This window comes from Cetorhinus maximus, chromosome 22 (assembly GCF_964194155.1).
Source record: "Cetorhinus maximus chromosome 22, sCetMax3.hap1.1, whole genome shotgun sequence".
NCBI lineage: Eukaryota > Metazoa > Chordata > Chondrichthyes > Lamniformes > Cetorhinidae > Cetorhinus > Cetorhinus maximus.
Genome location: NC_135900.1, coordinates 20,948,334 through 20,960,403, shown reverse-complemented (window position 1 = coordinate 20,960,403; position 12,070 = coordinate 20,948,334).

Genomic DNA, 12,070 nt, shown 5'->3' with positions numbered 1-12,070 from the left:
AACCTTCTAACCCAACATTGTTACTTTCGCCTCCAGTCATGTTCTGCAAACAAATGCAAGACCTTGAAACTAACTTCAGTCAAGTATAATTGCTGGAGTGTTCTCTGGGACTCATCAATTCTGGATGAGCACCTGCAGTCTAATTACTGGCTTCAAACGCAGACCTAAGAATGTAGGTCATTTGGAGGATGCCCTTGGCATTGTACGTGGTTCTGTTAGACAATCCATTTTTCACGACAGACTAAATTTTGTCAATGGAAATGGCTAAAAACATGACAGTAGCACACAGGAGTGCTGAAAGAGCACTGAAAAATTCCTGTGCTCATCAGGGTATCACAGGTACAGCCCTTCTTTTCACAGTGACAACTGAATGCAAATTCTGCGGTCTTAGCTAGCGTCTTTCTCAGAGTCAAATCATACTTTCATGCAAATTTCCGAATACAAAGGACAAATTTTAAGTTACAATTTTCCTTTGAGTAAAATAAGATGTCCGAATGGCTGATTTTGCTGACATTCCCAAAAGCCATAATTGTTCATTAACCCCTAAACCAGAAACAGCTTTATATGGAACTATTTTGGATTAAGGTATAAATTGCACTATTGTCCAATAAGCGCATTGGGGTGAATTTCCCCAACATTTGCTGCATATTATTGATGCCTAAAAAGAGCAGTTCATTTAAATAGGGGGGAGGCTCAGGTGGAAGTACTCTCTGTCATTTGTGTGCATTCAAAATGCTTCCCTAGACTTTTCTCGCACTTTTTGAGCCTTCTTGCATTCTGCTTAAGCCCCCACTGAGCTCACTTACATTTGTCAGAGTTAAATACGGTAGCATAGCAGATGCACCTTGCCAGGGTTTCCACTGGGAAACTTGAGCTTTGGTGAGGCAGCCGCCAGGATAAGCTGATACAGACAGAGGGGAAGAGGCTGGAAATTTTGAGCACTAAGTTCTACAGCTAGGAAATTCTTTTTATTCTGTTTAATTGCACACACACCTGGACTTCATTCTTACAGGGTTCAGACTGGCAGATATCCAAACCCCGACCCTTCCTTACATACCATTAAGGGGAAAAGCAGCACTAAAGGATGGAGCAAAGGAGACTCGGGCAACAGTTACTGCAGTGAGGCGTTGCAGCACATCTCATTGCTGAAGATTTCCATTTTACCTTTGACACCAGAGCCTTACCTCCTTCTCCCCCACTTGCAAATCAAGAGATATTTTCTCAAAACACCACCCATCCTAACACATTCTATATCGTGAGCTCTTTTGGTTTCTAGATGATTGTGCCAATCACAATCACCTAAGTGAGGACACCAGCACTACACAAGTGTGTTTATAAGTACAGAAAACCATGATTAATGCCACCTGGAAGGAGAGAGCAGTAGGTGCATGAGAACATGAAGGCGTCCAAACTCTGTTCCAAATCACCTTGGACATATATCAGCATTCCTTCATTGTCACTGGGTCAAAATCCTACTAACAGCACTGTGGGAGTACATCCCCACATGGACAGCAGCCTCTAACTCGTTCTCTACTGCCTATTCAAGTTTTAATCGTATATTACTTGAATGTTTAAATATATTCAGGTGGTGGGCAATAACTGGGGATTCACTTGTGCCCCTATATATAGGAAGAGACTGAAACTGTGCATGTTGGGTTTGAAGGTGCATGTTTGTAATGTGTGCTTATGTAAATAAAAGTTTGCAAGTGTATACCCAGGCTCCTTTGACAGCACCTTCCAAATTCATGACCACTACGATCTAGAAGGACAAGGGCAGCAGATAGATGGGAACACCACCACCTGGAAGTTCCCCTCCAAGTCACTCACCATTCTGACTTTCACTATTCCTTCACTGTCGCTGGGTCAAAATCCTGGAACTCCCTCCCTAACAGCACTGTGGGTGTGCCTACACCACATGGGTTACAGCAGTTCAAGAAGGCAGCTCACCACCACCTTCTCAAGGGCAACTAGAGATGGGCAATAAATGCTGGCCCAGCCAGCGAAGCCCACATCCCATGAATAAATTTTTAAAAATTAGGCTCCTATTCTATTCTTCATCACCTCTCTATCTGAAATAGAAAATCAAGTACAATTTCAATTTTCTCATCAAACTATTGTCAACGCTTTCCTTCCTCAGCCCCTGCACCGAGTGACTTCTTATTCTAAAACAAAAACAGAATTACCTGGAAAAACTCAGCAGGTCTGGCAGCATCGGTGGAGAAGAAAAGAGCTGATGTTTCGAGTCCAACATGACCCTTCTTTGGACTCAAAACGTCAGCTCTTTTCTTCTCCACCGATGCTGCCAGACCTGCTGAGTTTTTCCAGGTAATTCTGTTTTTGTTTTGGATTTCCAGCATCCGCAGTAGCTTTTAGCTTTTTGTTTTTGACTTCTTATTCTAGACGATTTCAACCTCCAACTCAATTTCACCATGATCACTATCCTCTGGGTTCACTGTCATTTTACCGTCCCTTAATCTCTCCCACCACGTAAATATCCCAGTCCATATTCACAGCCATCCTGTTGACCTTAGTATTCTACATGTCCTCTCTATTTCCATAGCTGGGAACACCATCACCTGGAAGTTCCCCTCCAAGACATACACCCTCCTGAATTGAAAATATATCACCGTTCCTCACTGTCGCTGGGTCAAAATCCTGGAACTCTGTCCCTAATCGCACTGTGGGTGTACCCACACCACATGGACTTCAACGGTTCAAGAGGGCAGCTCACCACAAACTTCAAAAAGGCAATTAGGGATGGGCAATAAATATCAGCTTAGCTGCCGATGCCCACATCCCATGAATGAATAAAAAAAAATCAATCATAGATAAAGCTGCCTCTGATCACTTCCTAGTATCGTTCTCCACCCACATCCCACTGCCCCCTTAAAACTGTAACTTCTTCTGTGCCTACTCCTGGAAAAACTGTACTTTCAGAATCCCTACTATCCAGCCCTTGGCCCTCCATTCACTACCATAACATTTCTGCATCTGCTGATCTGCTCAACCATACCCTCAGCTTCACCTTTGATGCTGTAGTCCCCATTATAACCATCATTCTTTCTCACCCAGCCCTTTACCCCTGGTACAGCCCTCATCTTTGCTTTCTTAAGCCAAGGAACACAGACGTTAATAGATATGGATGACAACTGGTTTAGCCATTCAATGCCAGATCTGGCTAGATCACATAAAGCTCTAATGGGTCCTACTGTCATCTGTGAAAATTACTCACTATTCCAGGAATATTTTGGATGGTAACCGGCCCCCCCACTCCCGATTTATTTTCTTTCTGAAAACAGCCTCCTTAAACCCCTCTCCCCTCTCTCTCCTTCACCCTAACCTCCAACAAGTGTGAGGAACTCATGGATTTCTTTTTCACTAAGATTGAGACCATCCATTCAGCTGCCTCTGTCACTTCCCTTCCTTCCTATAGCCCCCCCCATGTCAAGCTTCCTTTAAGGTTCTCCCCTGCCCTCACCCTAAACTTGTTTCTTTCTCTGATTTCTCTCCTTTCTTTCCTCTTGCCCTCACTTAGCTCATTTTGTTCATGAGGCCAACTAACTGCTCCCTCAACCCAATACCCACTAAATTACTGAGCATCCAACCTTCCTTCCTGGTTTCTATGTTAGCTGACATTGGTAATAGTTCTCTCTCCATGGATACTCCTTCAAATCTACCATCATCCCCCCATTCCTCAAAAAAACAACTCTTGGCCCGGTCTGTCCTTCCAGACTACTGCCCAATCTCCAACCTTCTTTTCCTCTCCAAAGTCATGCAACATGTTGTGGCCTCCCAAATTCATGTCCATCATTCCTGAAACTCTATGGGGTTGAACCCCTCCAATCAGGTTTCTGCTCCTTGCACAGTAGCAAAATAGCTAGTGTCAAGGTCACAAAGGACATCTCATGTGACTGTGACAAAAGCAAACTATCTCTCTCACCCTTCTCAACCTGTTTGCAGCTTTCGACAGGGTTGACCACACCGTCTCCCTCCAATGCCTCTCCACTGTCATCCAGCTGGTTGGAACTGCACTAGCCTGGCTCCATTCTTATCTATCTAATCATAGCCAGAGAATCAACTGCAATGCCTTCTCTTCCCATTCCCATTCCCGCATTGTTTCCACTGGTGTTGTGCAAAGATCTAACCTTGGCTGTCTACTATTTCTCAACCGTGTGCTGTGCCTTAGGTGACATCATCCAAAAACTGAAAGTCAGTTTTCATATGCATGCTGATGACACCCAGCTCGACCTCACCACCATCTGTCTCAACTCCTTCACTTTCTCAAAATCAACAGACTGCTTGTTCGACATCCAGTCTGTGTCGAACAAAGGCTTCCTCCAATTAAATATCGGAAAGACCAAAAGCTATTGTTTACAGTTCCCACGACAAACTCTGCTCTTTAGCCACCAACTCCATCCCTCTCCCAGTAACTGCCTGAGACTGAACCAGACTCATTGCAAACTTGGTGTCATATCTGACCCCGAGATGAGCTTCCAATCACATAACTGCACTATCATTAAGAATGCCTATTTCCACTTCCATAACATCACCCGACCTCACCCCGCCTCAACTCATCTGCTGTTGTTCCCTCTAGACTTGACTATTCTAATACACTCCCATAGTCTACACTCTGTAAACTTGAGGTCATTCAAAGCCCTACTGCCTGTGTCCTAACTCACATCAAGCCCCATTCACCCATCACCCCTGCACTCGCTGGCCTACATTGGCTCCCAGTTAAGCAACTCTTCAATTTTAAAATTCTCATCCTTCTTTTCAAATCCCTCCATGGCCTTGCCCCTCTCTATCTCTGTAATCTCCTGCAACCCTCCAAGATATCTGTACTCATCTAATCCTGGCTTCTTGAGCATCCTCAATTTTCAACATTCCATCAGTGGTGGCCATGCCCTCTACTACCCCTAGGCCCTGAGCTCTGAATTCCTTCTCTACACCGCTTTGTCTCTCTACGTCACTTTTCTCTTTTACAGTGCTCTTTAAAACCTATTTCTTTCACTAAGCTTTTGATCATCAGTCCTAATAACACTTGATATGGCTCAATGTCAAATCTTGTTTTATAACGCCTCTGAGAAAGCACTATATAAATGTAAGTTGTTGTTGCAGTGGTTCTAGAAAACAGTTCATCACCATATTCTCAAGGGCAACTAGGGATAGGCAACATATGATGGTCTTGCCAGCAATGCCTACACCTCACGGATGAATAAATAAGAAAATCTTTATTAAATAAGGCTCTATACTTGATCAACTCAATCAATAAAAATATTACTCAGTCTACTTTATTAAAATGAATTCCAACATGCGCATAATTAACCTACGATTTCTTAACACTGTGCCTCCTCTGAATGTTAGACATGCCTTTCTTCTCTTTAAAAGATAAATGCTGCTCCTTGGATGGATTATTTGCCCTCTCCACCCGTCCCCAATCCCACCACCATTTTTCAGTTCCTGATGGAAGGCCCAATCCAGGCTGATTGCACTCTTAGCGCATTTATAATCAGCGCTGACCCGAGATGTAAGGGTCTTTCCTATTGGTGTGCAAGCAGAGAACTTAGGGCACACTGGTCCCATAACCCAATGAATGGTCAGAGAATCTACATTATCCTTTCCCGGAATGGTGATAGGAAGATCAGCTTTAACATTACTTCTGGGCTGCAGTAATTTAATAATTAACGCTGTGTACCAGGATAATTAGTTCTTACGGCTTTCTTTACATTTGTTTTTTTTCCCCCATATGATGTGATATGATATCCTCAAGGAATGTTTTAGAATTTAAGTTGTTAGCTATACAAAGGATAAAGTAACAATCCCAGGTAAAATAGCTGGGAATGCTGTTCATAGACTTGGCCACAGTCTATTATTATAAGCGAGGCATACTAAGGAGACAAATGCACTCATTCTGCATCAAAATGTATTTACACAGCATCAGAATGTTATGAATGGCAATTATTTCCTAACATTCTACTTTCCCACCAAACTCCCAACCACAAAAATGTGTCTCAGTGTCTGGTGGTGGGCCTAATCCAGGATGATTGCTCACAGTAATATATAATTGCAACATTGAGAACGGACTCTTGAGGGAAATGTCAAATTCATAATTCAGCAGAGAGCCAAGCTGAATACAGAATGGACCAAGGATAATTAAAAAGGAAATAAGAAAGAAAAGAGAGGCTATGAAAATAGATCAATATAAAAGAGAACTCAAAAGTCTTTCATAGACAAATAATAAACTGATAGTCAAAGGAAGGGTGGGCAGCATTAGGAACAATAAAGACAGTTTTAAGGAGGCCATGGGCATTACTGAGGTACTAAATGAGTATTTTGCTTCTGTCTTCGCCAGAGAAGACGATGCTGACAATTAATGTAGCTGTATTGGAGGAATCAGTAGTGACCAGGGATCCCCACCCACCATAGATGCTCCCCGCCACCAAACTCGCCTTAGGGGAGGGCACAAGATTCCATCCATTAGGAAAAAAGTCAAGGCTTTAGGGATCAGAGAAACTGGTGTTGTTCTCTTTAAAGCAGAAAAACTTAAAGGGAGACAAGATAAGAAAACCCGCAGGCCGCAATGGCGGGTTTTCGCTCCATATCGTCCCAATCCTGCCTCATTAATCATGTATTCCGAGGAAACATGCCATTTCGCCGGTGGGCGGCCTCCAATTCACCTACCACACTATCAACGCCGCTTCCTCATGCCAGGTGGCATATTTAAAGTGCAGCTGCATGCACACCACTCAGTGCTTCCACACCAGAGCAACTACACAGAAGACATGACTCCAAAAGGCAAGAAGACTGTAGCCCCCTGATTCAGTGATGCATCCCCGGGATGCCTTCTGGACACTGTTGGAGCCCGCCATGATGTCCTCTATCCCCTTCTGGCCACAGGAGGCCCATCAGTGTCACCACTCCGGCTTGGGAGGTGGTGGCATGGCGGTCAGTGCCAACGCTGCACGGAAGAGGGTGGCCTCCAGTGCAGAAAGAGAATGAATGATCTCATCCGTGTCACCAGGGCAAGGCAACCATCTCATCACTCTAAAATCTCACTGAGCCCCATCACACGTTCAGTGGCATCTCATTCACTGCCAGCTCAAGGGACATCACCACTTACTCTCTCACACACACCCTCTTATGTCCATCTGGATTCATCTCCTCTAGAGACTGCCTCCTCAGCCCTCACCCTCTTGAGGCCACTTGAACAGATCAACATGTGTCTCACACAAACCTTGGGATACCCCCCCTTCCCCAGTAATGCTCTAGCCTTGCAGCCTTGCCCCTTGCCTGAGGTCACATCCCCCCCTTCCCCGGGCAAGCCCGAGCCCTGCAGCCTTTGAAAAGCCATCCCCTCCTTACGGCTGGTCTCATAAATGGAGGCCTGCCCATGAGCCCCACTAAAAGTGATGTGGTTATGCCTGAAGAGGCTGTCATTGATGACCATGAGTGCTGCCCGAAGCAAGATAGGCAAACAAACCTCGAAGTCCTGAGCGAAGTGCAGTTCATCAGGAGCACGTCGCTTATGTTCAGTTGTGAAACCGCCAATGTGCTCGGATGATCCAGCACAGGGGGTTGATTCCGGCGAGCTGGGCTTATAACGATACGCAGATATATTACAATGAAGTTCCCGATGTGCAGCAGAGGGAACTGCGGGCCCACCATTGACAGGCGGAGCGGACAATTGCAAACTGATTTCACAACATCATGAAACCGATTTTTGGCCTTCCCGCTATATTGTCTACTCATGCCCACCATGACGTCCGACACCAGTGCACACGGAAAATTCCGCCCTTCGTCTTATTGTTTTCCATTACCATGCTCCATGGCTGATGACTAGAAGCCAAGCTGTAAGAAGATAGAATTTCTGGTCTCGTGATGCTGTTGATAGCTGTTAAATTCAGCATTCAATGGTTTTCTGAGCAGTGTTCTAATCCAAAAAATCAGTTGGTGAAGGATAGTACTGCAGCCAATCTTTAATCAGTCTTACATTTACTTACAAAATGAAACATTACAAGCTTATACCTTCTAACTCAACAGCCTCACAGTTTCAGTTCATGTCTCTTTGTATGTGATTCAGTGAAATTCCAACTGATGTCTACCACCTACATAAACGCAATAGACATACAGTTAACAAGCAGTGCCATGAATCAGTGTTTAAAAGTGAACTAATCTGTTTAGATGGCAGATGAGAGAAAGAGTTAGTCTCTCAGCTCAACATAGGTTTTAGTTTTCAGGTTTCAGTAAGCTATCTGCTAAATTTTGAATTCAAAAGGCATTTTTAGCTGTTTTATTTTTCTGCTCAATGCTGAAAATTAGTTTAGACGTTGCTTAGTGATAACTAATGATGTGCTCATTCTTTTACTTTATACTATTTATACCCTTATTACCTTAATGTGGTTTTGGAGAGCCTTTTATGCAGCAGTGACAGTTGAGGAAGATGCAACATTAACAAGTGGTTTGGATAATGAGCAATACAATAAGCTGAACTGTGCTCATTGGGGCAAGGAGTGTCCAGAAGCAACATGAAGGCTCTTACATCCGTGTCATGGCCCCTGATTCCTAGAGAGTCTTTGAGAGAACAGACATGGGATACAGAACTTCTGCCCTAACCCTAACCCTAACATAACCCCGTCCAAAATCTCAGAGTCATGGAAATGTTTTGGCTGGGTGCCAGTGCTGCTTCCAGCTCAACTGATGTGGCTCCCTATGTGTGTTGGAGAGAAGCAGAAGCAGAAGTAAATTTTACTCAAATCCTCAGCTTGCTTCTTCTGCCAGTTTTGTCAATGCAATCAATTTCTTTGCTGTCTATGATATCGCAAAGACTGGCTATTGAATTTATAAACATCAACCGCCCACCCCTCCCCCGACCGCATGGCCCTAGCATTGCTAAGATGTCAATGAAGAAAATGTGGCTGATGACATAATTACAACATTTACATGGCACAGATGGCTGGGCATATTATACACCTGCCCCCAAAAGTGCCAGGATTTAAATGCTTCTCAAAGAGGGTTAGCATCCTAGTAGAGCAGGAGTCCATAACTCTCTGCCACTATCAGCACACTAGAAAACCATTACGCTCCAGCCCAGAAATTTACTGGCCCCTATGGATACGGATAATATTTGTGTTCGTAATGAAAAGGACAGAACAATACAATAAAAGTCTTTGATGTCCAAGACTTAAACTGTTGTGGTTTCCATGCGCTGAAACCGCTTAGAATTCCATCCCGACCAATTAACCCATGGGCTAAATTTTTGGGGCCTGTTGAGGGTGGACATGGAGGCAGGTGAATGCACAAATTCACACCGCTGACCAGCGTGCTGGCTTTCCAACACCATCCCATGCCCAGGCCATTTTCCGAGGGGCGGCATGGGGGTCGCAGGAGGCAGTAGGGCTACCTGCCCACCAATGACGGGTAGCCAATTCAGCCAATTAATGGTCTACTAAGGCCTATTATCTGAGCCAACTGAGATTTTCCGGTTGGCTTCCAGGTTCCCGGAGGTGTCAGGTGACAGTTTAGCTGCCTGGAGGCGGCCTCTCGGCAGCAGACGGAAAAGCCAGCACTCCAGGCAGGCGTTGGCATCAGCTTGGCATCAGCTGCAGACGCAGACCACCCTGAGGAGCCTGGCTACTGAGGGCTTTTATTATTTCACATTTTAAAAAGTTGGAGAGAGGGAACCTCCGACTTAGCCTCTATGCCATTTAGCCGTAATGGCGTCCTGCTGCTCCTCCTATTGGCCCTCCACTTTGAGAGCCTGTCCACCATCCTTAATTGGACGGTGAGCCTGCCCTCTGGCCATTAATTGGTCAGCTTTGGGTAAATAACAGCCAGTGTCTGTTCCCCACACAGTGCAGGCTTCTGACATCATTTGAGTCTGACCATGGCGTCCTGGAGGTCCCTGGGAATTTACCGTCCCATATTGATGACTGCAATCCCATTCCAATATCAGCAAGTCCTTCACTCAGAACTAATGCTATAGTAGTCAATGAGCCAGTAACAGCAGTTGTACAGCAGTCTCGATGAGGTTTGAAAGCACTTAGTGGGCTGAACAGCACCAATTCAGGAATCTAACATGCTGTTTAGAGCAAAAAAGCATCTTTCAGGTTTTACCATTCTCCAATCCATAGCGCTACACTGTATAATCTGGGGAAACCAAGGGGCAACTTTAAGAGAAAACAGAGTTTACCTTTCAAATGTAGTCATTTTTATAGCAATTCAATCAGCATGAATTAAGTGCTGCCTTTTAATTACTGCATTTTTGAAAATGGTTTCTGCTAAAACACAGTTGAATAAAGGCTAAATAACCATAGATAAAAAAATCTAAAATTGTCATCTCAGTCTCAAATTTCCATATGCTGCTTTAAAAAAGTTAACATTGACTGAATGACCAGTATTGCTCGTGCAGACCCTGCAAAGATTCCTCCCCCTCAATGTTTTCATTTCCCCACATGCCTTCTTCCTTTTTAAAGAAATGGCACATCAAGACATTTAGCCTCCACATCCATTGTGCTGCAGGTTTTCTCTGTTCTTGCTGTCTTGTGATTGAAATAGCCAGAGATCAGAGTGGAAGCCTGTACTGAGAGATATAAGACCATAAAGAAGTATGGAGCAATGTAGGGTTTCACCCATCGAACCCTTCCAATATTTCAGCGATAATTTTCCCTTGTTGTCAATTTATTCACTATTCTGAGGAAATGAAGCTTCCAGGAAGATAAGTTTTTGAAAAATACTTTGACTTCTGGAGATAATTGAAGTACATGATGTAGTAAAGTGGAGTACCATGTACCTTTAAGAGAATGTAAGTGGACTAACCATGTGACAGTGCTGACCAATCAATGTACAGCATGGGCTACGAGTTAATTGTAAGTCTAGAGCTGGAGGTGGTTGTGGGAGCACGCAAGGATTTAGTGCTCTACCCTCTGTTGCAATAAGCAATTACAGTTTTTCTTATGTTGGTCTCTTTCCATTATTGATAGCGAGCATCAACTAACAAGTGCATATGAAGGTGTATAATTCGATTTTACTTAACTAGCAAACTCATAGACTCAAGACATAAAACAAATCTAGGAATAATATCTAATATTACAATCCATTATTCAACCCTGACAAGCTGTAGACATCATTCCCATGATCCTAACCATAATATTCGTCATATATTTGGTCTTTGTTTATAATTCACCTTATAATCTTTGACAAAAACAGAATTACCTGGAAAAACTCAGCAGGTCTGTCAGCATCGGCGGAGAAGAAAAGAGTCGACGTTTCGAGTCCTCATGACCCTTCAACAGAACTGAGTATAGTTAGGAGAGGGGTGAAATATAAGCTGGTTTAAGGTGGGGGGTGGGGGGGGGTGGGTGGAGAAGTTGAGGGTGGGGTGGTTGTAGGGACAAGCAAGCAGTGATAGGAGCAGATAATCAAAAGATGTCACAGACAAAATGATCAAAGAGGTGTTGAAGGTGGTGATATTATCTAAGAAAATGTGCTAATTAAGAATGGATGGCAGGACACTCAAGGTACAGCTCTAGTGGGGGTGGGGTGGAAAGACTGACAAGGTATTAGTTGTAGATTTAAAAATAATGGAAATAGGTGGGAAAAGAAAAATCTATATAAATTATTGAAAAAAACAAAAGGGAGGGGGAAGAAACGGGGTGGGGATGGGGGGAGGGAGTTTAAGATCTAAAGTTGTTGAATGAAGTTGTTGAATATAATCTTTGACCCTGATCACAACTGAATATTCACTCAGCTGCTTGTTAAAGGAGTCACTCAATTAAGTAACTTTAATTGCTTTAAATGGGTGCTTATCCTTCAGAGCTGCTGCTCTGTGATGAAAGAAATCATGATAGCCCAGGTTTTGTTGGAGAGGTGCATCTCACAGTTGCTGGGAGTGGTGGCTGAGTTGGCACTATTGATAGAGTTGATCTGCAGATACTTCTTGGGTGGAGTCAGCTTGCAGCATCCATGAACAAGTATCCAGTTTCGGAGTCAGTTGTGGAGAGAAAGTGAATCAAGCAGCCATTTGAGGGGTAGAGTAGAGGGGCGCACTGCTGGAGATTGTCCAATGGAATCA